Consider the following 27,665-nt stretch of genomic DNA (forward strand, 5'->3'; position numbering starts at 1 on the left):
ACTAAAGTCTGCAGTCACAGCCCTGACCAATGTTTAATGTGAGCGCACATAAACGATGAGGTTAAACAAGGCAAAACGGACATAACGAGCACTCCATGCCTTTAAAGCTCATCAGTCCTGCTCCTTGAGCTACAGTGGGGTGATTTAAAACTGGCTCGGCCTGCACTACACCTCAAGAACGCCTCACTTCTTGCCTTTATTCAGAGAAGTCGTTTGGAAGGGGATTGCTTGCTGAGTTACGATATTAGAGTTCAGACGTCTCCTCGGCCGGGCCTTGCCTGGCGTCGATGAGCGTAGAGTAAACGAACACCTGAGCGGGGAAAGATGATCCTCCGTGCCGGATCACTTTAGGAATGTGAAACTACAGCATCCAGGAAACTAACCTCTCTTTCTTCTTGTTTTCTTGTGTTTTTCAGGATTTTCTTGGAATACAGACAGAGAGCTGCGTTTTTCTTGGCTTTTTTTTTTTTTTTTTTCTTTTTTTTTTTTTTTCTTTTTTTTTTTCCTTTTTTCAAACCACCCTTGGATTTTAACCCTTCGCCTCTCTGAAGCCAGCCATGGAATCGGTAAATATCCCATTTCCCTCTTCTCTTACGTTGTCCTGAACTGAGCTGCTGGGTTTTATTGCTGTCCTCTGTCACTAGTCCTCCTCCTTCCGTGCCGGCAGAAGCCACGTTGGGCTCACGTCGATTTATATATATATATTAGAGCTTTTATTGCTGCGTGTCCGCTCTCCGTCTGACAATAATAAGCTCATTCATTTAACGCAATCGTCAGAAAATAGACCTGGCCTGTGACTGAGCTCCGTTTCTGGGTTCGCGCTTTGGGTGACGTTCGTCTTTGTGGTCTGTAAATGCGCACATAGGTGTGGGGTGTGTGGTCGAGTGTGTGCTAGTACAAACAGGCAGGTCTAAAGTGGTGGAATTTGTGTGTGTGTGTGTGTTAAGAGCAGGGCTTAAGCATGTCCAGGCCCTCCCCGTCTGCCCCTTTGTTGGTTTTTTTTTCATTGTTTTGAACTGATGAGCTAGTGTGAGTGTGGAGAGAGAGAGAGAGAGAGAGAGAGAGAGAGAGAGGTTTGTGAAAGTGGGTCAGCTCTTGCTCTGTCCCTAATGAAGAGTCCCCCTCCTGTGTGTGTGTGTGTGTGTGAGCGACTGCTTTTCCTGCATCAGTAGGAGTGGTAACTCAGTCCTCTACACGCTCCTGTTTCTCTCTCTGTGTGTTACACGCAGCTATTAGTGTTCCTCTGTGCACCAGGCCGCCCCTGCCTGCCTTCCCAGTGGAGCCGGGTGTTTAAGGCCGTGTTTTCCTGCGACCCACGGCTGAATCGAACATGTTTATGGCTGGTTTTACCTTTTTGATGTATTTCCTTATGCATTTCTCCAGTTGTTTTAGTTAAACACTAATTTATGAGCAGGACCTCCAGGGGTTTTCTGTCGGACGCTCTGTGATCCAGACCTTAGACCTGTTTTCTCTGGAGGTTTTTTTTGAGGAACGCACCACTGCATTGATTTTTAAAAATGATTGTGTTATCAATGATGATAACAGTTGTTATTGCAGTTTTCTGAATTTAAAATCCCAATACAGTAGTTTGTCTGTTCCAGTGGCCGTGCTCCTCCTCTTTGAGATTTCAAGAAGCTTGTGGTTTTCTTTCCTCTCCCCTCTCTCTTCTCTCCCCCTCTCTCTCTTCTCTCCCCCCCTCTCTCTTCTCTCTATCTCCCCTCTCTATCTCCCCTCTCTCTCTCCTCTCTCCCCTCTCTCTTATCTCTCTCCTCTCTCTTCTCTCTCCTCTCTCTCTCGTCTCTCCCCTCTCTCTCTCTCTCTCTCTCCTCTCTTCCCCCTCTCTCCTCTCTCTCTCCTCTCTCTTCTCTCTCTCTTGTCTCTCCCCTCTCTCTCTCGTCTCTCCCCCCTCTCTCTCTTCTCTCTCTCTCCTCTCTTCCCCCTCTCTCCTCTCCCCTCTCTCTTATCTCTCTCCTCTCTCTCTTCTCTCCCCTCTCTCTCTTCTGTCTCTCCCCTCTCTCTCTTCTCTCTCCTCTCTCTCTCTCTCTCTCTCTCTCTCTTCTCTCTCTCTCTCTTCTCTCTCTCCCCTCTCTCTTCCCTCTTCTCTCTCCCCTCTCTCTCACATCAGTTATTCCCTCCATCTTCTCGTGTGTGTGTGTGTCCTCCCGCCTTGGGCTCCACTGCTACAGGAGCTGCTGCTGTTTACCTCTGAAATCAGACCATCTCTGCTTACCGTCAGTGGAAACCAAGGAGACTGATCACAAAGCTCATTATGCTGGCAGGGGTGTGTGTGTGTGTTTCTCTTTGCCCCCTCCTCCCCAATCTCCTCCTCCTCTTCGTGTGATGCCAGTCACATGGTTTCCAGGCACCAGTACAGTAAATCAGAATCAGATTTTATTTTTAACCGCTCTAAATCCTCCACTGTGCTGATGGGTAGCTGTGGTGCCTACACACCTCTCTCTGCTGCTCACGCTCATATTTATACATTTAGACAGAACTGATTTTATTCACAGTAATTCTAGAGCTTTTCTATTGGTTCATCCATCGTGACACTCTCACACACAGTGAGGGACGTGTGCTGTGTTCAGACGATGTAGCAAACTAAAAATCTGCAAAAATGAAGGTACTTTATAATTTTCACCATTTCTCTTTCTCTGCAGCCTTCCCCCACATTCTCTCGCTCTCTCTTGAAATCTTCCTCCCTGCATTTCTCTCTCGCTCTCTCTCCCTCTTTTGAAATCTTCCTCCCTGCATCTCGCTCTCCCTCTCTCTCCCTCGCGCTCTCTCTCTCCCTCTTTTGAAATCATTTCTCATTTTGCATTTCTCTCTCATTCTTGCTCTCTCTCCTTCTCTCTCTCTCTCTTGAAATCTTCCTCCCTGCATCTCTCTATCTCTATCTCTCTATCTCTCTCTCTCTCTCTCTCTCTCTCTCTCCCTCTCTCCCTCTCTCCCTCCCCAGAAGGGCAGATATTATGTGCAGAGTTATCTGTTGGCTGGTAGTGAGGCCATGCTGTCAGTGGTTGCAGATGAAAGGAAAGCCCTCTCCTGTGATCACTCTCTCTGCACCACTTTGCCTCTGCTCATTACAAGCATGTTTCTCTCTCTCTCTCTCTACTCTCCTCTTCTCCCATCTTTCACAGTTGCATCTCATGTCTCTTTCTATCTTTCACCATACTATAGTGTTCTCTACCACACCCCCTCTTTGTCTCTCTCTCTCTTTCTTTTCTTTTCTTTCTCTTGTCCAGGGTCTGTCCCACAGCAGGGTTAGTCTGCAGTGCTCCGAATGAGGAAGTGGGCCCTCCCAGTCATATTACATAAGTCTCATAGCGCGGCTTGAGACAACTATAGGGGCTTTGTTCCCTTTTCTCCCCTCCCTCCACCTCCCCCCAGCCACACTGCCTCCCCTTCTGCCTGGCCACATGGTAATACTATATTGAAAGAGGCTGTGTGTTTCAAACAGGCCGAGCTCTGTGGTGAGACAGCAGAAATACTCGCATCATTACCCTGCAAAATGGCATCTCGCTCCTGTCTTCAGCACAGGAATGAGGGATTGAAGGAGCGGGAATGTTGATTCTGTCAGGTTTGTTTCTATGGGCGGTGTTGAGGGTTACTAGGGGAGCGAGGTGGCTGTTGGTCACACAGCATTATCCTGTTAGCAGCGTTGGTACGTCAGGAGATGGCCAGTAGAGTTAAGGCTTTGGAACAGGATCATCCTGTTATTGAGAGCGGACCAGTGCTGGGCGATATGAGCGCAAATCAATATCATGGTTAATTGTACATTTTACCACGATTACGATCGTTGTTGATTTTGTTGTTGTGTTTGTGACCCACAGATCAGTGACGAGGCCTGTGCTGTAAATATGCTCCAGTGTTAAAGCTGGGGTAGTGTTTCTAATGTCGCTGGGAGCTTGTTCCTCTCTCGTTTTCTGAGCTCTGTTTATATTTGGTGCTTTTTCTCAGTGTTTACGTTTGACGTCTTTTAGTTCGGTGTCGTCTTAAAGTCAAAACGCAGCACGTCCAAACCACAGACGCTGTACGAGCTCGAGTCGCTCGGTCGGCCTCTGTGTTTAGGTTCTCCTCCATGTGGCAGATAGGGGATGGAGTCACGTGACTACAGCTTGGTAGCGTGGTTTTAAAGGGACAGTACATGAACACACAGTGGGGACATAACAGAATAATAATAATAATCGATATAATGGAATAGACAAGTTCGTCGATTAGAAGTTCTGAATGTCAATTTTGATTAATTTTCGATTCATTGCCCAGCCCTAGGGCTGACGTCAGTGGGTTTTGTGCTGAGTCTCTTCAGTCACAGCCCTGACCAATGTTTATATGTGAGGGCGCACAAACGATGAGGTTAAACAAGGCAAAACGGACATAACGTGCACTCCATGCCTTTAAACCTCGTCAGTCCTGCTCCTTGAGCTACAATGGGGTGGTTTAAAACTGGCTCGGCCTGCTCTACATTGCAAGAACACCTCATTTCATGCACAATGCTATAACACCTTTATGTATCAACAGAAGTTCTTGCATCAGTTCAGCCCACGGTTCGCAGCATCGGGTGGAAGTTGTTGATGTTGGATGGAGATGGAGAACCAAATTGGGCACTTTATAACAAAGCTACAGATGCCCATTAGTGCCACTGTCTGCATTCACAAGCCAGTGCTGCTGTCAGATATAGACATGCAAATGTATATCCATCTCTCTCTCTATCTCTCTCTCTCTCTCTGTTTGTGTACGTTTCATGTCTGAGCGTCCTGGTGCTTACATAAGCAAAACTGGACGCTAAAAGAGGACCCTTTGCTGCATAATTTAGGTGATTTATGCAAGGCAGTAAGATGGTGGTTGAACAGAGGGACCATTTTGAAGCTGGCAGGGTTGCCAGACGCTCGCGAGTTGTTAAAAGCCTGGCACTGGAGAATCAGCTCTTAAGATCGTAATCCAGAAGAATGATGTCACTTCTCCATTCATCACGGTGACGGCTGATTGGCCGCGGTACAACTCCTCCCCACTACAACACCCCCAATGTCACCTTTACCCACTGAGTAAAGGCAAAACCGGCTTTAAACGCGCACTGTTTCACGTCTCAGAGCTCTCCCCCAAAGTACAGGTGCAGAGGAGTGACAGATGCTGCGCTGCACTAGATGCGCTGCACCATTGTTGTGGGAATTTGATGGCATTCAGCCTCGAGAGCATTAGAAATGAGGGATGATTTAGTTTTGGATCACAAACGCCATTCCTACTCGTCCCAGAGGCACCGAATGGAGGTCCGTCCCTTCAGAGAACAGTCTCATACTCCTCAGCTCAGTGCTGGAGGGCTTTACACTGCTCTAGCCCACACTTGGCATCGTGTATGGAGATAGCAGGCCCTTGCATGTCAAGTTGCACTCCTGAAAATTTATAAATGTATTAAATAACCTAGTCGTTTAAGTATGGGTGCATGGGTTACATAATATCTCTCTTCTGGCTTACTAACTGTGATTGGAAGCGCACTGATGCCTATATTTGGTCTTGTACAATGCATTCCATGAAAGGTTTAAAGTGACAGAGGCTCAAAAGAGGTCACGGTGTTAAATTTCAACACAGTGAACGTTGATTTCGTGATAGTTTCGTTAAGATCATGGCAGCATCATTGGAAAATCGAGAAGGTGGCGGTGCTGTTTTTTTGGTCAAAAAATAGTTTGCTTTAGCTGCTCCACTTTTGATTTTCCTGTGCCTTTCCAAACAGAACAGAATGTGTCTGTTCGTTATCAAAATGAAGTTCAGCTTGGATCAGGAGCAGTGCGCTGTCAGTGAGATGAAGCTCAATCTCATGCTCTGCTCAAGCTTTTGGTTGTGTGCTGCTGACGAGCCGACGTTTGTCCTTACTTTGCTCTCCTCCTACGCATGGGAAGGGAGAGGGAGGCATGCAGACGTAACCTCTCTAAGACCGTGGTGGCCTCGCTGATGGATGGATGGACAGTGCTCTATTAGAGTGCTCGGAAGGTCATAGGACTTGTACGGCACGTCTAGGCTGTACGCTTCAGTCTTTAAGCGATGGTGCTGATGCAGTACTGGCTGGTGTAGTTCGGAGTCTGAGGACGCTAATGTGACACTGTAGATGGGCTAGTAAGCTAGCACTGGGGCTAAGACCAGATCTAACGTTACCTTTAGATATGCTGAGCTAACATTACAGCTCACTGGAGCAGTACCAGCTAGTCAGACGTTGGGCGGCGATGCTGTGCATTTTTGTTGTTACGTTTACTGCGTTTGAAACATGTAAAATAAAATTGGCTCAAAATCCCACAAGGATCAAACCTCTCAGCCTCGTTCTCCCCCTGCCTAAACAGCCCTGTTCAGAACACCTACTTTCAGCGCCTGTTGCTTTAAATGATAATGAGCCACTCGCTGTTCACCCCGACCCCGAGCGCACAGCAGTGAGGAGCGAGGAGCAGAAGCTCTGGTTTTTAGCTGTTTTTGCTCAGTTCTCTTTCTTCTCTGTTTTTACTCAGTGCTCTTATTTCTCTGAACTCATCGTCTATTTTGCTGTGTTTAACCTCGGCTGTGTGCACTCACACAAACACGGGTCCATCACTGTGATTGGACAGACTCCGACAAGGGGGCGGGGATATTCCAAAGTCTTTTTGGTGGTCTTTTTGAAAGTGTGTGGTTTGATGGTCTCCATTAAGTTGCATATGCTCTGAATAACTGAATTTTTATGTCTAATTTTTTAAGTATTTGTGGTGTCCAACATGTCCCCATTTTTCCACTGCGTGAACTAATGTTTACAGATGTCCAGCACAAATTTAGAGCAGGGTTTTGTTTCCCCTTCAATACACAGTAGATCTGCTCTCAGACCGAGCTGTATTTTAGTCCTGGATCTAAATTTGGAATCCACCGTGCAGGGCTTGATGTCATTTGCCTGGAGCCTCTCTTTCCCTTTTGCCCGTGCAGACACCTAGTCGGAGCTTGATTTGTTATGTTAATGCCTGACTCACCGCCACGTGCACAGGCCCCATGCTACTGTGTCATGGCGGTGAAAGCTTGTTTGCTTTGCCAAGGCCCACACCACTGTTTTTTAGGAACTTCCCCTCAGTTATTGGACCGTCTGCCTCTCCCCGCTGGTCAGCGCTGCCGTGTCGCTGCATAGCTTCATCGGTCGGTCTACGGGAGGCCGCGGAGTAAACCATGAAACCCTCTGGAACAAATTAGAGTTTTTGTTCTAAACTTACTTAAAAGGAGACCTCCCTTGGTGTTTCATGGTAGCCATGGCTTCCGCGTGCTGTTTTGGCGTGTGTGGCGCTCTGGCACAGTGATTAAAGAACATGTAGAGCTTTGGAGGCATTGCGTTGTTTTTCATAGGCGCCCTTTCAACTCCATCTGCACGCGGTAATTGGATTCTTTGTAAATGCACCGCGCTTTATCCGTTCTTCGACAATAGAACGGATGGACAACTTCTGCCTTCGCTGATACTGGCAAATGTCAGATGCTTGACTCAGAATGGGGGAAGAAAAATTATATATATATATATATATATATATATAACAGCAGTGTCTGGATTAGCGAGGCCTACCTTGCGTCTGCGCTCATTGTCCATTTTACCTGTAGTTCTAGTCCACCTGTTGCTCTGCATACTTTCTTAACCCCATTTCACCCCTGTACTTCCATGCCTAGGACCCCCACAGAGCAGGTATGATTCGGGTGGTGGATCGTTCTCAGCGGATTACAGCCTGTAAACGTGGAACTACAACGTGGTCCTGTGAGTGTGAGGCGGTTGTAATGTTATGGCTGATGGATTTATCCACCGCAGCACTGCTGTCTACGAGGGCTGGGCGATTATGACCAAAAATCTCTTGACTCCATTGGCTGCAGCGCTAAATCATGGACAGCTAAGTCTGGCTGCTGATTGGCTGAATAAGAGTGACAACCAATGAGAAGCGCATTCTCTGTTTGGGAGGTGGAGTATCGGTCCCTCCCTGAGGGAGAGCAGTGTGTCTCAAGTCCTGGTCTTAACAGCGCTCTTTTGTATCCTGTGTATCCTCCGCATACTCGATATATGGTCATTTTCAAAATGGTGGAAATGTACTATGGAGTGTATCGAGAGAACCCCCAGCTTTGGCTCGATGCATGCGTCGGAAGCACGTGACTTACGCAACTGTATCGCGATATGGCAGAAGTCTTATCGAATTAATTCGGTATTATCGTGAACGATATATCGCCCACCCCTACTGTCTACTGCCTGAGAAAGGCATGCGTGATGTCTGTCTGTGATTAAGACCTGATAAACCCTTATTTTATACCTCTTTCCGCCCATTTATTCATCAGCGTCTTCACAATGGTCCAGACTGGAGGCCAGCTGAGCTCTTCTGCTGCTGTGAATATGAATCATAGACACTCTGGATATGCTAATGAGTAGCTCTGTCTGCGCTAGCGCTGTGTTGTAGCTGTATTTTGAACGGAGCGTGGGGAGAAATGGCTTAAATGTACGTAGTCCTGCTTCTCCCTCCTGAGTTTGATCTCCTGGAGTGGCAGGAGAAATGGGAGAACACTGGTGTCTCCTTCCTTCCTCAGTGTCCACGGCTGAAGTGCCCTTGAGCACGGGGCAGTGAATACACAACCCCAGCTGCCCCCTGTGTGTGTGTGTGTGTTTGTACACCCCCATTTCATTTGCTCACAATCGTAGCCGTTGCCTTTAATTGTGGATTATCAGTTTCACAGTTGGTGTAATTTAAACTCTTTCCTTCTCTCCTATTAATTAATATCTTTATTTTTACAAAATTGTGTTTGATTACGTCACACATTAAAGGTGTTTTATGGACGTTGTGAAGATACCGTTCTCAGAATCGGCCCCAGTCTCTTTTATGAAGCGGTGTCAGGTTCAAATCTGTTGGTGACAAAATGGCCACGTTGCCTAAGAGTACGTTTTTCTCTTTCGCGGATGTATTTTTTTTCACCGCTCACCCAGGCCAGAGTATCTCTGACCTCTCCACCATCCCCCTCTCTCTCCCTCTCTCTCTTTCCCCTCATCACCTCCTTTTCATTCCTGTGTGACATTCGGGTTTTTCCCTTGGCTCTTTGCTCTCTCACACTCCGTCCCTCGTTTTTCACCCCCCCCCCCTCCCCTTTTTCCTCTCCCCCTTTTTCCCTCTCTCTCTCTCTCTCTCCTGGCAGTGTCTGGATCATGATGACTGTGCTGTTTTCAGTGTCGCTGCAGCCCAGATAGTTATTGTATTGCATTTGATCACAGGCGAATTTGTACAGGGCTTTCAAACCCAGACCTCCTTCACAGACACACGTCAACACCGTCACCGCGGCCGTGAAAATAACAGGAATAATGCTCATGTTTAAGGTGTGGCGATGCTGGACGTCGCTGCATTAAACGATCTCCTGGCTCAACCCGAGAGCTTGGACAGTGGCGGAGGCCTATTTTAGGGAGATGCAGCTTATTATTAAAGAGTTGGATGGGATGAGTGCCCACTCCCCCCCCGTCTCCGGTTTCTGACCATAATGGCCGCAATAATGGCCCTGTTTTTGATTGTTTGTGTCAGCCAGGATCTGGTTTCAGGAAACTGTGCACTTAACATTTTTTCCAGTAATCTGAAGTCCCATGAAAGAGCCGGGAGTCGTGTTCACCAGGTCTGTAACACGAGGGCCGAGCCCACCGGCAACCCTAACCCGGCAAGGCCTGTTTCAGCCGGTCCCTCTGCCACCCCACCAGCCGGAGCGCTGCGACCTTGGTATCGAGTGTCCCTCGCCTGGTAGCAAGCCAATAGCACTCCTGGGACGGTGTGTCCTTGTTCCTGACCCCATGGCGAGTCTACATACTGCTAGCTCGTCTCGCTAGAGGTGCTGACCTTCATTTGTGCCAGGATTCAGTGGGAAAACTTGCTAGGATCTCCGTGATACACACCTGGTGATATTTCAGAGAACACGTCTCCACAGGTGGGGTCTTTATACCCCACTTTTAGCCCACGCACAGTGACCGAAGGGCTCCTACGCTGCTTCTCCAGAGCGTCCCATTGTGTCTAAACGCTGTTGACTACTGCGATAAGAGGCAGGAAACGGTTCTACAGACCCTCGGTAATGACTCGGCCTCTTCTGGTGCTCATCGACATGCACCGAGACCTTTAGGCTGACCTTTTAGGCCGGTGTGTACCTGGGAGACTTATTACCACTGTGTCTCTCATTCATTCTCCTCTTAATAAATGAAACGAGGCTTGTTTGTGTTGTTCTCTGATCCGTGTCCTTTCAGCAGTAGTTCGGAAGAGTCAGTTAAAGTCGCTGTGCCAGGTGCGTGAACAGGTCAGATTCACTGCCCTCTTGGATTATTTCGGTGGGTGAAATTGTTGCTGGCTTCTCTTGATTATCAGTCGGTGTCCAAGCCAAATCCTGTTTCCCTGCTCTTTTCGTTCCCACAGAACTGTGCGAGTAGCAGCAGGAGGCAAGGTCGGGGATCGCTAGGGGCTCCATGATACACACCTGGTGATATTTGAGAGAATACAGCTCCACGGGTGGGTGCTTATACCCCACCTCTAGCCTACGCCTGGTGACCTATGGCTCCTGTGCGTCTGCTCCACGGCATCTCATTGTTGTGTGAAGTGTTAGATAGTCCACTCATGACTGGGCCCGACTCCCTTTGCTTTCCTTTCATGGCTTGTGTCGTTCTGTAGGGCTTTATGGGGTTTGTATCTCACCTCCATATCCTTCAGGTAGAGCTTCTACTCTCGGAAAGCGCCCGGAGGTAACCCAGACAGACAGAGAGAACACAACACACTCCACAGACAGTCACCCGGAGGAAACCCACGCAGACACAGGGAGAACACACCACACTCCTCACAGACAGTCACCGGGAGGAAACCCACGCAGACACAGGGAGAACACACCAGACTCCTCACAAACAGTCACCCGGAGGAAACCCACACAGAGAGAACACACCACACTCCTCACAGACAGTCACCCGGAGGAAACCCACGCAGACCCAGAGAAACACGAGCAAGCTAAGCTATGTAAGTTGTACATTGTGTACCCCATTAGCCCACATTTTGCACCACAATGAGCATAGGGACCGTAGGCTTAAATACAGCATCCCACAGATTTCTAGCACATTGAAGTTAACTCGTATACACGTTTTTGAATAACGAAATGTGTATTCCTGATGCCTCGGGACATTGCACGGTGCATGTAAATCTCCACGAGTAACTCTGAGCATAATAAACACACCCATTTATATAATTGTGCTCTAAACTTCAGCAAGTTTCTCACTGGCACCATGAAGTCTGTTTGTTGTTCTGTCTCCAAACTCAAACTGCTCATTACTACAGCGTTCCTGCAAATGCTGCCCCCATCCTTCAAAACACACACTCCTCCTGCTTTCTTCCCGCCTTTCAACTCCCAACAACCTTCATCTCTGAGCGGAAAGGAGCGTCGTCTCTTCTGCGTTTTTCGTGAGCCAAGCTGAGCAGAGCGGAGGCGCACTCAGGAGGGTTATGGAGGTTCCAAGCCCCATCTGATCCAGGTGTTCCTCCATTACTGTGCTCTGAGAGACAGCAGCCGCCGCATGTGGGCCATTTCAGGCCCCCCCCCCCCCCCCCCCTTTCCCTGCTCCTGGCTTTGAAACCCTCCAGCTGGCCGGCTGGATCCAGTGCAGAATGGGCCTGGGCTTGTTTTCTGCGGAGGAGAATTCATGCTTGGAATTGTGGGTTTTCTTTCCCTCCGTTTTTCCACTCAAGATGCCTCCTTGCTTTTTTTCGGTGTTATTTATTAAACAGTGCTCTTTAAAATGGAATGTGTTTTTCGCTGTAGGTTGGTTTATGTGTTTTTGAGATGTACATGGGTTAGTTTATCAGAGATTGTAGCCCTTTTATAATGGACTGCACGCACTATATTTTAATCGCTAGTTTTACGTACGCTAACTCATCACCTTTTGTCGTATCCGTTCAGACTGGATTCATACCAGGTCCAACTCTATAAACGAAGGCTCTGCTCTGTAGCGCCCTCTCCTAGCATGCTAAGCTAATATGTCAGCCCTATGCTAACACCCTATCCACAGCACAGCAGCAAGCTACGCTCCAATGCAGTTCCAGTTCATATTTGCCTGACCTACTTTACTGGGATTCAGGCAGTTTTCCATGGAGACCTTCAGGAAAGGCTGGGATGTTTTTGGATGTGGTGATTGGTCAGCTGCAGCAAAAGGGAAGTAGAGAGAGAGAGAGAGAGCGTGAGCCTCCACCGGAGCCGAGCAGGGGCCAGAAACAGCCAGGAGAACAGACGAGGCGGCAGATGGGGCTCCTCATACTTAACCCTTCCCACGCCACACATGAACTGTCTGTCCAGCCAAGCAGCTCAGGCCTCTATCTTCCTCCTCCTCCTCCATCCTGCTCTCTTCCCCTCTTTACACCCACCCAAACTCTGCCCGTGAGCATACACAGGGTTTCTGATTAGCCACAGGCCATCACGAGGACATATGGTCACCTCCAATTGGGGAAAACCAGTGTCCTCTCCTTTCTTTTTTTAATTTATCAATTTCGTTTTTAAGACTAAGCTCCCAAAAAATAACCCTTCCTTGATGTCACAAAATCCAACATATGCCATGCATCCTCCAGCTGTTGGTTTCAGTCTAGACTCATTGAAATTAATTTTTCAACCAGCACTGCTTCTGAGTTGAGTAAACCATCAGCCAATCAGAGGAGAGGTTTTGGCATATCAGCTTATTTTAAACATGGATGCAATGATTCTGGGGAATTACCGTTCTCACAGGAAGGCACACCCTCTCTCTCATTTATGTTCATTCAGAAACCACATCGTTTAATGTATAACAGTGAGTTTGAGTAAGAAATGACTGTGACTGACGTGTAGCTTGAGAAACTCATTTGCAACCTGAGCTGCTGAGGTTTGTAACACTGTCTGTATGCGTTTATTTTAATGCAGCTACTAGTCTCCAGAGGTTTCAGTCCGTTCAATCTTAAGTAATGTAACTTGCAGCGAAAGTAAGTCAATATCACCAGCATGTGGCACAGGAATAGAGCACCGTCCTCATTTCTTTTCATGCTTTTCAATGTTCAGAGTTCTCTCCTCCATCCAAAGGCTTCCAGATGCCGTCTCTCGATTGTGACAGAGCCAGAGACGCGATGAGAGAGCTCCTGTGTCAGTTCGGGCAGTCACACTTAGTTGGTTTCCCTATTTACAGAGCCAGGGCTGCATACAAACATCTGACCTTTTTTTCAGAATTTAAACAAATTGGAGAATTAGGAATTGATAAGGAAACATTCCCTGTATTTTGTAAAAAGTGTATTGGAGTAAAATATTTAACATCACCTTTAAATACACAGCTGATTTGGTTATGGTTGTGTTTTTAAAGTCCAAACAAACGTCAGGGGAAGTGTATTTAAGTATAAGATTTGGAATGTGACTCTCTTAAAAGAGATTTGTTGCTCTGTGACGTCAAGCTACCAACCAAACATTCTTTGTGAGATGACATTTATCGTCTCAGCATCTCTTACCCAAACTGAACTGATCTGCCAAGTGGGTGCCTTGACGTAAGGCTGGCTTTAACCGTTTATGGTGGGAACGCTGGCTCCATTGTCCGAGATCAGCTCTTTTCCGTGGAGCGCGTTCACAAGGCTCCTCATTAAACACAGATCAATCCCTCTCTGAGCAAACTTTACGGACGGTTCCTCGTCTCCCTTCTGCCGCGGCACTTAAAATAGAAGCCCCTTTGGGAGGATCAATACAGACTCGGGGGTAATTGATGAGGGGGTTGTGGACCCTCTGGTGACCTGGTCCAGTGTGTGTATGGATCTGTGGAGACGTGAACGTGTGAGATTCCTTCAGAGTCACGAGATTCGGGGTCCTGCTGTTTCAGATCTTTTGTAAATTTTTCTTTTTATACACGTTTTAAGACATTGGTGTGTTAGACATTTTGACCGTTCTTGTAGAATTGATCAGGCTTGGTTCTGATTGGCTTGTGTCCCCTTCGGAATATCACCCGAAGCTGAAGGGGTGGAGCTAACCTTCTCTAAGCTGAATAAATAAATTAATGCCGTAGGAACTCTACAGTTGTGCTCTTAGCTCAAAGCTATTCTGTAGGTTGCCATTACCCACGTTTTTAAGTTTTCCCTTCGTGTTTGGTCTTGTCCCCTCACGTTTTTCACGAATAAGGCAACGTTATGTCATCTCTGTTTGGTTGAGCTTTGGTCACTTCTGGGGCCCATAACACTAGCAGTGAGTGATATCATTTTGACTTTTACAGCATTTGGCTGATGCTCGTATACATTTATGAGGGTGGAAAATGTTCAGGGAAAATGTGTTGTGTTTTTAAAACCAACACAAATGTAAGCAGGCTTCAGGGGACACATTTGGGCTGTGACCATTTTAGTTGCTCATGCTACGCCCTAGGAACAAACCATCTTGGTCAGGTGGGATAACACGGCGTTAGGAGTCTTGCCCAAGGATCTTAGCTGTATTTGCAGATGGGCAGAAATGTGTTTAGACCTTTACAAAAGAGCAGTGTGTTACTGTAACACCATTTCCGATACCTGAATAACTTCTACATGATTCCTGCCGTCTACCAAAATTAACGACCGTACCGCAGCCCTGAATTCCCCTCGTGATGTATCCCAACAAGCATAAAAGACGTGTGGGATTAGTTTTTGGGATTTTGGGAGTGTTGGGAAGGAGTCGGCTCAGAGCTCTTTTCAGCTTAGGCCCTTTGTGCAGGGCTGGGTCTTTTATGCCTATGAAAGGGAGCTCTGTGCGCTCTAGGCCCCAACAGCCTGACCTTTGTCCTGAAAGGAGATCCAGGGGTTTTGACCAGTGTCACGTTGCCCTCCCCTTCTGCTCTGTTCTCTGCGTGCTCCGTGGGGGCAGGGGCGCACACTCTCCGCTTCGGCATTGTGCTGGTCTCTTTCCAATTTCACTCCTGCAGCATTTCAGGACAAAAACTGGTCTTTACGCTGACCTCTGCCCGGGTTGAATGACCTCTCTGTGTCAGTCGGAGAAGGTTTATGTCCCACCCCACCCCAACCACCTTCTCTGGTATTCTTCGGAATTGACAAAGTTCAGTGTTGCGGTATTTCTTGTTTAAACAGACGCGGTGTCAGCGGGTATCAGAGTTGTAAAGTTAGAGAGTTCGTTAAGCACAAATATTACGCAAATATGGTGCTTCTCTAGACCCCCCAAAGCGCTTTCCATTATTTGGGACTTGAGAGAATCGCCACACCAACACACTGCAGCCAGTCTGTGCCAGTCCCCTCACCACACATCGGTTTTCAGATACAGATGCGATGAGAGCGAGGCCGGCGGGGATGTAAATTTTGTTCAGCGTTGGGAGGACAACAGACAATAAAATTCCTCAAGCACTTCCTGAGGGAGATGCCCGAACACTGTCATTTCAAGGCTACAGGTAGTATGTTCATGCAGTAACAAGGTTCTGCAGACTGGGTTTTTTTTTTTTTTTTTTGAAGATGGAGCTGATTAGGAGGTAGTTTTAGACACCAGAGTTATGCCTCGACTCTTTTCTGAGGAAACACCCAAGGATCTCAGAGTCAGGGACTCAGCTGCTTATTCAGTAGTGTTTCCCTGTCACTGCTCCTTGGCATTGGGATCCACATTTATATGGACAGTGCTCCCGGTTTGTCTCACCAACACAACTCCCTACAGCCATCTAGGCTTTCCTAGGTGGTCTCCCAACCAAGTGGAGCCCCAAACCTGCTTGGCTTCAGTGGGCTAGCGTTCCCTAGTGCTCAGACGCTCTGGCTGTAACAATAGATAGATATATCAGGATAATACTCTTGCAATGTTTTTAACGTGGCTCTAAGATCCTCACCACAACTGGAACGCAAGACTGCACTGCGCCGGTGTCTCCTTGTCCTGGGATTAACAACGTGTGGAGGTCACTGCTGCATGGGCTGGTTTTAAACCCAGCTGCAGCAAGGCTACCATCAGTAACCCTGCCTCTGATTACATCATGTGTGTGACTGATGACGCGCTGCTTTTTTGCTGGAGCATGGAAAGATTTGAGATCAGAGCCAACGCGACCGACTCTCTCTTTCCAGGACCGGCGGCTAAGGCGAGCACGGAGCAGCCTCGGATTGAAGGCGCTCTCTTTCTGTGCGGTTTACTTTGTCGATTAAGTCGTCTGCTGCTAACGTAGCGGAGCCTGCCAGTCTTGGACAGGGTTCACTAACCCCTGTCACCAGTTCTTGTTTGACTTGGACGTGGTGTGTAAAGCATTTGGGTGCGAATGAGAAACTTGACCATTTCGAGAGAGAGACTGAGTGTGTGGGTTCTAACCGAGACTTTTTTTTAAGGTGGAATTGCACATGACTTTAATTTGACACTTGTTATGAAACCTTTTTTTGGCTGGAGTCTTGTTTTTTTGTTCCTAGGCAAGCCTCAGAGTTTTTGAGCTTTGTGAACACGGCAATTAAGCCATGGCTATATGTAGAAGTGGTGTTCTGTGGACGAGCGTAGCCAAGATTTAGTGGACTCGAGCTTTTCAGGCTCTCTCTGTCTGAGAGGTGTACGTAGTTCCTGTTAAATTGGCAGTTTCCCGATGCTTTTCAGAGTGCCCTCAGATCAGAGAGTTCTGCATTCGACTTGTTTGCCTTGATGGCACCCAGGAATTGAGGCACAGGGCGTAAATGATTTTGAAAATCGTTCCACTTGTTTATCTCTGTGACCGACAGGGAAAAGAAAAGTGCTGGAGAATTGGATGCATGTTTACTGCTCCCTCCATTTCATATGTGACATAGTACCCTTTCTACAGTGCTGAGCCCAGAGCACAAGGACAGAGGCTACTGTAGAATTGAGCTTAAGAATAGTTTAGCCAGATGCTGCTAACAAGGTTAATTATGAATGGAAGCTCGTTGTAAATAATAATGACAGTGTCAGCTGAAGCACGTATGCAGCCTGTAAGGACAGAAGCTGCCAGAAAGGCAGTGGAAGCAGATCGTGTGCTGCAGGTGATGGCACAGTGGGATCTACCCGAGGCTGACCCACGGCGCAGGTCTTCAGCGTGGTCTGAGTGTTGTATCCCAGCAGCAACTGTGCTTTACCCTCAGCACGCCTCCAGCGCTCTGACGCTGAGGCTGGGAGCTTGGCTCCATCACCGCCCCGAACACCAGCGTAGCAAAGGAGCATTTCCAATGAGAAGGCACTAATGGTCTTTCTGAATATCTCTCTCTCCCTCTCTCTCCCCAGGGTGGGAGCATTATCTTTCCTGACTGTAAGAACTCCATTATTTACCGAGCACTGAGCCCATCCTAATACAATGTTCCATTAGATTGCATCAGCCAGATTTATTTCTCTCTCTCTCTCTCTCTCTCTCTGGGTGGGGGAGGAAGAGGCCTGTTTTCTCTATAAAGGGGGAGGGGGCTGGTGTGAGTGAGAGAGATTAAGTCTGGATACGGTGATGGTTTTGAGGCCTGTGGAAGAGAGATGGAGAGCGAGTGTTGATTGGTGTTAGATAAGGTGAAGAGCGAGTGAGTGATAAAAGCCCGGTTGTCTGTGGGCTGTGGAGCTGAATGGACCGAACAGACCCCAGGCTGGACAAAGGCTCCGTTTGGACATCGAAACCCCCCCATCTTGGCTACAGTTCATTTGACCGTGTAGACGAAATCACAGCACAAATGTATTGTTTAAAGGGAACGTCAGCAATCACAGTTCTCTCTGGTTGTTTACATTCCGAATCCAAGTGTGTTTTAATGTGGAATTAGTGTTGTTTGTGTGTGGTTGAAGCGTAAGTTCTCTCTAAGCTTTTATTCACCGTTTGAATTCCCACGGAAACTCGTGTGTAACTCGAGTTGTTTAGTTTTGTAGCACTGTCGCTAATGCAGTTAGCCGTCTCCTGAGTTTGGAAACGTTCCCAGCTTAAGTAATCCGAAACAGCAAAAATAAGTCAGTTTCAAAAATAAATCTCAGGACTTTGAAAAGTGTGACAAGGCTCTAATCCTGCCTCATAGTGTTACGAGCTGTTACAGTTACGTTATATTTGGTGGAACTGACTTTAAATTCGGGAGACCACTAACTGCATGAAAGTAAACGCAGACTGAAAATGCTACAAAACGTAACAACATCAAACAGTGAGGAGAAAAAGTTAGGTCAACCATCGACATGAGACAGACGGCTTCTTACACAAACACAACATTCCACCTTAAATGATGTGGAGCTTCTGTATAAACACAAATGGGAGGTGGGGGGTTGTTTTGTAGATCTACAGAGTGGTCTGTTACCTGTAAGAGACGTGTGCAGCCGTGTTTTAAATCGCTTGCTTTTCAATCACAATTCAGGTGTTTTTAGCTTTAAGCTAACTAGCTAAAGAGCTGTTTATTTGCATTAGCAAATGTGTTTAAAGGATCAGCTAACCTCATCCCTAATCTTATCTAAATCTAATCTGAGTTTACACACTAGTACTTCATCTATGTACCTTGAAAACCGGATAGCTTGTTTTGCTAACAGCTGCCCAGCCAAGGGTTTCTGACTAGAGTCTGAGGGACACGGTGAAATGACTTGCTAACTATGCTAGCTAAGCTAATGCGCGAGTTTCTTTTTTTAAAGCAGGTTTCTTCAAAAACCCGGTCCTTAAGGTGGTCCGTGCTCTCAGGGCTGAGTCAGTGCCGAATGTGAAGGTGGTCAGGAGCAGTTTGAAAACGCTGAGGAAGCAGCTCTCACTGTCTAGACCTGCACTGTAACATTTCACCTGAGCGCCTTTAGCGCCCACTCTAAATCACCAAATCACTCCCTGTGCAGTGTGTATACACACACACACACACTATTCCTTTTTTTTCCCTTGCCAGGTTTTTATTAAACCTCATTCTTTTATATTTCATTATATAGTTGTCAAGCTTCTCACTTTCCATGGAATTCCTTTTTTTTATTGCTTTTTTCTCCCTTTTTTCTTGCTTTCTCTTTCTTTTTTCTCTTTTTTCTATTTTATTCTGTTGATTTCTTAAGTTGCTCTTTTTCTTTCCCTCTTAGATTTATTTGTTCCCTTCTTTCCTCTGTGATTGTAAACCTTCTGCGTTTCTCTTCCTCTCTTCCTGTTGCTCACCCTCTCTCAGCCCCTCCTTAACCCTTGCTTTTATCTTTCATTGTATACCTCCTTGACTGTTGCCTTTCTCTGTATGTCTGTTTCTTTCTCCTCCTCCTCCTCCTCCTCTCTGTGGCTCCTAAGAGCCGTGTTTCAGCTGCAGTGAGATGGCAGAGTAATCTGGACTTTCTTCCTGTGCCAGAGCTGCTGCTGTACAGAGGCTCAGTGCTGATGAGGCTGAAAGGCCCTGTCCATTAAAAGGCATGAGCTTGCATCATGAATATTTCCACTCAGAGGCCTCTACATGCTGCATAGTGAGAGAGAGAGAGAGAAAGAGGGAGGGAATGATGGATAGAGAGGGAGAGAAAATGCCCATCATGCGCACACACAGCCTCTTCAACTTCATCTCTCCATCCAGGTCCCAACTCTGTGGAGACCGTGTGCTCTTGTGAATGCAGAGCGTTGCTCTTCACATGTGATCCATCCTTAATGAATAGAGCTGCTGATTAGAGCACATTATCTTCCATCATGATGTGCCAGGTTTGAACGGTTGAAGATGCTTCCTTTTTTGAGGCGGAATGCTTTGATCATGATTTGATTGATTCAGTAGATGTTTATTATCATTATAACGGAACCACAGGGTTAACGGTGACTTACAGTACCTTAATGAATTGACTGTGACCAGCTTTGGTCAAAATACCACAAGGATCAAACACAACAGCAGTGTTCTCCCTCTGTGTAAACAGCCCCTGTTCAGAACGCCCGCTTTCAGCACCTGTTCCTTTAAATGATAACGAGCCGCTCGCTGTTCACCCCGACCCCGAGCGCACAGCAGTGAGGAGCGAGGAGCAGAAGCTCTGGTTTTTAGCCGTTTTCACTCTGTTCTCTTTCGTCTCAGCTTTAACTCAGTGCTCTTTATTTCTCTGCATTCTTCATAAAATGCTCCTGGGTGATCTTGCTTCACAGTGTGTGGATTGGTGGGCTCCACACATCCGCTTTAACACAACACCCATTCACAAACAGATTTGATTTGTTTTGAGATAAAGCAGATACAATTTAATGAGAGCATTCAACAAGTCGTGGTCTACCTCACTGAAGGCTTTAGTCTCGAATTGATGTGTGCGCCTCAGGCTAACGCACCAGCCCCCGACGAACGCGCTGCGCTGGCCACAACACAACCATGTCACGTGCTGTGATTCCGTCTGATACAGAGCTGAATCCTTACACACGCTGGGAAATGTTCACACGATGAACACCATTAAGAGTTTTAGCTTCAGAGCTCTGTGTTTTTAGGTTTGTGAGATTTTTATTCAGTGTTTTAAAAACTCATGTGTAACGCGAGGCGTTTAGTTCTGTAGCGCGGTTGGCCATGCATTTAACCACCTCCCGAGTTCGGAGGCATTTCCACTTAGAAACAGTAAAAATAAGAGCAGGAATAGAACAACATCCTCTTCTCACTTTGTGCTTTTTAATGTTTGGAGTCTCTCTGTTGTCTAAAAAAAAAAACGACAGAGACATGAGAGAGAGACAGACAGACATGAGAGAGAGAGAGAGAGACAGACAGACATGAGAGAGAGAGAGAGACAGACAGACATGAGAGAGAGACACACAGACAGAGAGAGAGACGGAGAGACAGCCAGAGAGACTGAGACATGAGAGAGAGAGAGAGAGACAAACAGACAGAAAGAGACATGAGAGAGACTGAGACATGAGAGAGACAAACAGACTGAGACATGAGAGAGAGGGAGACAGAGACATGAGAGTAAACAAACCCCATCTCAGGCTTAGAGCTTAGCGTCAGCTGTGCAGGCTGCCGGTGCGTTTCATCATGGCTGCTGTTGTGTTTTCATTCCTCTTCTTCCGTGGCTATTTCGAACGCAGCTGTTTTTACCGAGGTGGTACTGGGCTGTATTTATGTAGGCAATCTGTTCTCAGTGGAGACGTTGCTGCTTTTCTCTCTGTCTGTCTCTCTCTCCCTCTCTCTCTCTCTCGCTCTCTCGCTCTCTGGACCTGTTTACAGTAATAGGCCCCAGCCCTTGCTCTCCCTCGATGGGGCTCACTATTTGCAGTTACCTTGGCAACAGCCTAGTGGACAGCATGGTTAGTGCAGAAGGCATAGGAGCAAACAGCGGCGTGCTACGTGATGGGAGGATGAGATGAGCTGGATCTGCTGTTCACCTGCCCCCGCTGAGAGAGAGAGAGAGAGAGAGAGTCTCTCTCTCTCTCTCTCTCTCACACACACACACACACACACACATATATATACCTGCAAGTACAGCAAGCTCCCCTCTCCTGAGCCCATCCCCGATAATCTGCTCAAGCTCCCAGTCGAATGCGCCTCCACCTGTTCCTCGGCCCTGGATCCCAATCCCACTGACTAATGCATTACAGACAGGGAAGCGCCTGCGTGTGGCGTGATGCGATTGGCTCTGAGAACATGGCAGGAGAGTTGGGGGGTGGGGGGGCTAAAAGAAGAATGTTCTTCGAAGTTCTCGTCTGCCATGTGGCTCAGGGGGAATGTAAATGCCGCTTCACAGGGAGGGAGCAGCCTCCAGCGAGAGGACGCAGAGGGAAGGTCGACATGGACGTGCCGGACACACACACACATACTCACACACACAAATTAATTGCTTTTGAAACCTGTAGGAATTGTGGGTGTGTGACGAGTAATACTTGGGTTCAGGGCGGCGTGTAATCTTTTTACAGCTGGAATAAAGAGTGAACATGTCTTGGGTTAAGATGCTGAGCGTCAGGTCACTGTCCGTGAGGAACGTGGTGTGTTCTCCCTGTGTCTGCGTGGGTTTCCTCCGGGTGACTGTCTGTGAGGAGTGTGGTGTGTTCTCCCTGTGTCTGCGTGGGTTTCCTCCGGGTGACTGTCTGTGAGGAGTGTGGTGTGTTCTCCCTGTGTCTGCGTGGGTTTCCTCCGGGTGACTGTCTGTGAGGAGTGTGGTGTGTTCTCCCTGTGTCTGCGTGGGTGTTCTCACATTGGTAGATGATTTGGCTTTGAGTGACTGGGTGAATGTGTGATGCCGTTACGAAGTGAAGAATGAAATGGTCACAATGGTTTTATTAGTAGTCATTTTATGTTGCTTAATTTCTTCTTTTTGGGCCCTCTGGTTCTTCAGAAATGTGATGTGGTGAACATTGGTTCTTAACCCAAGACACTGTGGTAATAGTGTATTTCTATCTGTAAATCTCTGCATGTTTTGTTGGGCATGAGCCAAGTTTGATTATCCTTCCTGGATAATACCAATGTTCATGGCCTGTTCCTTAAAGGCTAAGCACCACTTAATGGACCTCCATGAATATTTCACATTATTGTAGTTACTGACAGATATAAGTATGAATTAAAATGAAAATAGCAGCTTAATTTGCTTTAAAACTGACAATTTTATTAAATTGACGGAAAAACCCGAGCTCTCTACGGAAATTCTCGAACGCGACCGTGACGTCACTGGTGGACAACAGCTGAACAACGCCGCGGTAAAACACCGTTATGACTGACTGTTATGACAGTATCTAGCTAAATAACCAACATTATTCATGACAATAGCCTAGCAATAAGCTAAACTCAAATGTAGAGGTACCGTTATTCTTGTAAATGTGATCGAAGTCGAACTCGAATTCATCCGACACTATAAACCTCCGTAATGCAGCTACGTAGCCGAGTATAATCTGAGCCACCGAGTTTAGCGAGTCAAGCTAACGCTAACTAACACCAACTAAAACAGGCGAAGTGAGTGTCCTTACCCTGTTTACCTCCATGTTACAGAGGCTCTTGAACACCTTTCGTGTTCCTAACATCCTAACACCTAACATGTTTTCTGACTCTCAATAAACACAAGTTAGGAACTCAACCACTGTATTTATTTGTTTGACACTTTCATAGAGCTGCTGCTGAGCCTTTAAAGGTAACGTCTATAATTGTGGTGAGACACTGTGCTCTCGTTTGTTTACGTTCAGAACCTCCGGGTCTTTTTAAGGTGGTACAGTGTTGTTTGTCTATGTTTTAATTCACTGTTTGAATGACCACAGAAACTCATGTTTAACTCGAGTTGTTTATTTTTGTAGCACTTTCGCTCTGTATTTACTTTCGTTTTGGAGTGAGTTCCATCTGCAGCAAAAATGATTGAATATTTCCCACCCGTGGAGTAGGAATAGAGCCATGTCCTCATCTTGGTTCACGCTTTTCGATGTTCGGAGGAACCTTCAGATGCCTTTTATTTGCCGTGAGCCGAGAGAGGGAAACCCTAGCATGTCGTATATTTAAATCTCTTTCGCCCGTTCGCTGACCCTGGTGTTAGACAGTTTCTGATGGCGCACACAGGTTGAAAACCAGCGAATGGTGAGGAAGCATCCTGAGAATATTATAAAATGAATGCCGCTTATGATACCAACTTTCCGCCGGTCGCGCCGTAGAACCACGGCCGCTCCTGAGTCACCTCTGCTGACCCGCTCCCTGTCACTGCTGCGGTGGAGTGTGGGCTGGATGAAAGTGGCTGGGTTTGAAGTGGCTGTTTGTCCCGGTCTGCAGCTCTCTAGCTCCCGTGGAAAGAAGGAATGAAAGGTTCTGTGTTGTCTGTTCACCACATTCAGCAGAGCAGCGGGGTTTTTTCCAGATGTCTGGCCATGATCGCTCCCTAAGACCCTTCCTCCTTGAGCGTGGTAGACCCGGACGGCACCATCTTTGGAGAAGGACTTCTCCTGAAATCAAGGACGTTTTGAAGGAGTGTTTTCCCCGTTGGCGACTGTGAGAGTGTCAGCTTTTCTGGGGGCAGCTTGAGGCTTGATTTTGGGGCTTCGCTGTGAGGACACGCCCCATTACAGCATGCACGGTTAATTATCTCTTCACTTGTAAAGGACGGAAAGACCTACCGCGCTGGACGTGTGGCGCAGGCGCAGCGCTCCCGTCTGGTCGTCAGGGTTTTAGAGAGGAATGGAGATGTTTGTGGCGTGTTGTGAAACTTCTGCTCATTCAGCATTCCTTTAAAGAAGAAGAGGAGTGTGTTGTGGTTGGTTTCGTCATCTCTGCAGCGAGGATGCAGCGTTGTGAATTCTTCTTCTCCACATGGTATTAAACCAGTGCAGCCACGGCTGACCACGCTCCCCTTTCAGGCGCGTTCTCTCTGACATGGCTTCTTTTCTGCTCCTTATTTGTTTGTGCGTTTGTTGTTTTTTAGTGCTGTGTTTATATTCGGTTTATATCTGGAGTCTCTGGTTTCCTCTAGAAGACGTTCACAAACATGTCGGTTGGTGAACTGGTTGTTAAACTGCTTACAGGGTTGGGGGGTGTGTGTGTGTGTGTGTGAGAGGGAGAGAGAGTGTGTGTGAGAGGGAGAGAGAGTGTGTGTGAGAGGGAGAGAGAGTGTGTGTGAGAGGGAGAGAGAGTGTGTGTGAGAGGGAGAGAGAGTGTGTGTGAGAGGGAGAGAGAGTGTGTGTGAGAGGGAGAGAGAGTGTGTGTGAGAGGGAGAGAGAGTGTGTGTGAGAGGGAGAGAGAGTGTGTGTGAGAGGGAGAGAGAGTGTGTGTGAGAGGGAGAGAGAGAGAGAGTGTGTGTGTGTGTGTGAGAGAGAGAGAGAGAGAGTGTGTGTGTGAGAGAGAGAGAGAGAGAGAGAGTGTGTGTGAGAGAGAGAGAGAGAGTGTGTGTGTGAGAGAGAGAGAGAGAGAGAGAGAGTGTGTGTGTGTGAGAGAGAGAGAGAGTGTGTGTGTGTGAGAGAGAGAGAGTGTGTGTGTGTGAGAGAGAGAGAGAGAGAGAGAGAGAGAGAGACTGTGTGTGTGTGTGTTTGTGTGAGAGAGAGAGAGAGAGACTGTGTGTGTGTGTGTGTGTGAGAGAGAGAGAGAGAGACTGTGTGTGTGTGTGTGTGAGAGAGAGAGAGAGAGACTGTGTGTGTGTGTGTGAGAGAGAGAGAGACTGTGTGTGTGTGTGAGAGAGAGAGAGACTGTGTGTGTGTGTGAGAGAGAGAGAGACTGCATGAATGTGTGGAATTATCCGCAGGTGTAATTAGGGCTGGACAATAATCCAATATCAATAAATATCGCAATATAAAATGTTTCATTAACATATAATTTTTAAACACACATTCAGTGAACGTTTTCTACAGCGCTCCATCAGTTCCAGGTGTTCACATTCTAAAGTTAATTTCGAATTAGAATATTGACAAAGCCAAGAGGTTTACAGAGAGAGCTCCAAACGTTAAAAAGCATGAACCGAGATGAGGGTGTTGCTCTATTCCTGCTCCACAGGGGGGTAACACTGACTTATTTCTGCTGTTTCAGTTACATCACTTAAGGTGGAACATCCTCCGAACTCAGGAGACGGCTAACTGCATTAGCGACAGGGCTACAACACTAAACAGCTCGAGTTACACACGTTTCTGTGGGAATTCAAACCATGAATTAAAAAACACAAAGTTAAACTTCAGCCGCGTATAAACAGTTGTTTCTTCCCCCTCAAATACACTGTTCCACATTAAAATACATGGAGCTTCTGAATGTAAACAACCAGAGAGAACTGCGTTTTCCTGCAATCGTAGACGTTCCCTTTTAAACCAACACGAGAAATAAGAGCACTGAGTAAAAACTGAGAAAATGATTAGTGAGGCAGTGAAAAGGTGTGTGTGTGTGTGTGTGTGTGTTAAACGAGTTTCCGAAAGCCCAGGCACTGTCTCCTGCACTTCCTCCTCCGCAGCACGCTTCACACTCGCAGTAACGTGATCCTGAATAAATTGTCACACTCGCGCACAGATGAACCGGCCGCACCATGCCTCTCTGCTGGAGAACCGTTCAGATGCCTGTCTCACACTGCACTTCTCTCCTCTTCTCATCAATTCTTCTTTCCATTTCTCTCATGGGTCCTTCTCTCCATCCGTCTGTCGTCTCCTCTCCTCTCGGTTCCTACTTTGTTCTAGAGCTCTCCTCCCCTTCTGTCCTCATTTTTTTTATTTCCATTTCTCTCAGCTTCTCCTGTTTTTACTTTTTCTTCTGCTCTGTTCTTTCTCTCTCTCTCTCTCTCTCTCGTTTAGCACAGCAGCAGCACGCTCAGCTTGGACTCGGCTCTGTAGATGATACGTGGATGGAATGACAGACAGACAGAGAGAGAGAGAGAAGGGGAGAAGGAGCGAATGTGAATTTGTAGAGGCAGGGAGGGAGCCTGCAGGAACTGTTGGATGTCCGAGTGATGGGTGTGGGGGGGTTGGGGTGGTCCGATTTACGGCACTATTACTCATACCCCCCTCTCCCTGCCCCAGTTCTTTTTCAGCTCTGCTCTTAGCTATCGCTCACCTCTCTCTCTCTCTCTTCTCTTGTTCTTTTTATGAGTGCCCACCCCACCCTCTCCTCCCTCTCTTCTCGTGCAGTGATGAGCCATCTGAGAAAAGGCAGGGGTGGGGGGGCACAGGGCTGGGCACGGATAGAGAGCTGAAACACAGTGGGGGTGAACTGCTAAATTTAGAGCAGCTCTAGAGGAGTGATGTCATGGGGCAGCATTGGAGAGAGAGAGAGAGAGAGAGAGGGAGAGAGTGGTGCTTGTGTCTCCAGGACTTTCAGCTCAGTCTTGGAGAAGATGTAGTAATAATAATACATTGCATCTATTTAGCACTTTTCAAGAACCCAAACTCGGTGAACGTCATCGTTATCGACCAGCACCGACTTTCTCTGTGCCACAGCAGCCTTTAGGAGGAGGCCACATATAAAGCTATAGCAGCCACGAGGCTTATCCCAGATCGATACACTGCGCAGTCCACACACATGCTCAGACTAGATAAGCTTTACAACAGGATTGAAGCTTTGAGGAGACGTCCCATCATCTGGTTTATTAGCTCCTCTCTTTTGTTCGACTTTTTTAAGAGCGCTAATACTTTATTTTTGCAGCTCAGTGAATCGTAGGTGAAGTGATTACACCATGGTTGTGTATCATCCCTCTGTGTGAGATGGTTAGACTTTGGATATGTGTAGGGATCCTTTTTTAAGGAGCGAAGTTGTACCATATTCTATAATAATTCATTCGTTACCTGTAACCCTTATACAGTTCAGTCACCCGGAGGAAACCCACGCAGACACAGGGAGAACACACCACTCTCCTCACAGACAGTCACCCGGAGGAAACCCACGCAGACACAGGGAGAACACACCACTCTCCTCACAGACAGTCACCCGGAGGAAACCCACGCAGACACAGGGAGAACACACCACTCTCCTCACAGACAGTCACCCGGAGGAAACCCACGCAGACACAGGGAGAACACACCACTCTCCTCAACACACTACGTTCCTCACGGACAGTCACTCAACAGACTTGAATCCACAACCTCCAGGACCCTGCCACTAATGAAACACAGCTGAACAATATAGCGTGCCCGAGGGGAATGCAAATTTCCCAGATCTGTCACACCAGCTGACAGAGGTCCCAGCTCGCTAGCACAACGAGTAGGGAGAGGGGGCCGTCCTACACGCCCAGAGAGTGAGGTCAGTTGTGCTGTCTAGGACCTTGCCCTGCTTTGGTATGGGTTCGCAGCCCCATCATGAAATGTTTTTTTTTTTTTAACAGATTATAAACAGTTTTTAAAGCTGTGACAGCAGAGATGAGGATTTAAAATGTACATACTACTTTCCTCCGAGGACATCGTAGTATATTCACTCTCCTGCTGTGCGTAATGATTAAACAGC

General features: G+C 47.3%; 1 protein-coding gene across 2 annotated transcripts in view; it reads left to right on the plus strand.

Moving 5' to 3' along the window:
- Positions 1-549: 549 nt before the first annotated feature.
- Positions 550-27,665, plus strand: part of LOC136677994 (ankyrin repeat domain-containing protein 11-like) — a 105,975-nt gene continuing 78,859 nt past the window's right edge. For both annotated transcript variants that reach the window (XM_066655737.1, XM_066655738.1), the window contains exon 1: positions 550-566. The gene's annotated coding sequence lies outside the window, so the exon portion shown is untranslated. The remainder of the gene's footprint in view (positions 567-27,665) is intronic.

Source organism: Hoplias malabaricus, chromosome Y, assembly GCF_029633855.1.
Source record: "Hoplias malabaricus isolate fHopMal1 chromosome Y, fHopMal1.hap1, whole genome shotgun sequence".
Taxonomy (NCBI): Eukaryota; Metazoa; Chordata; class Actinopteri; order Characiformes; family Erythrinidae; genus Hoplias; species Hoplias malabaricus.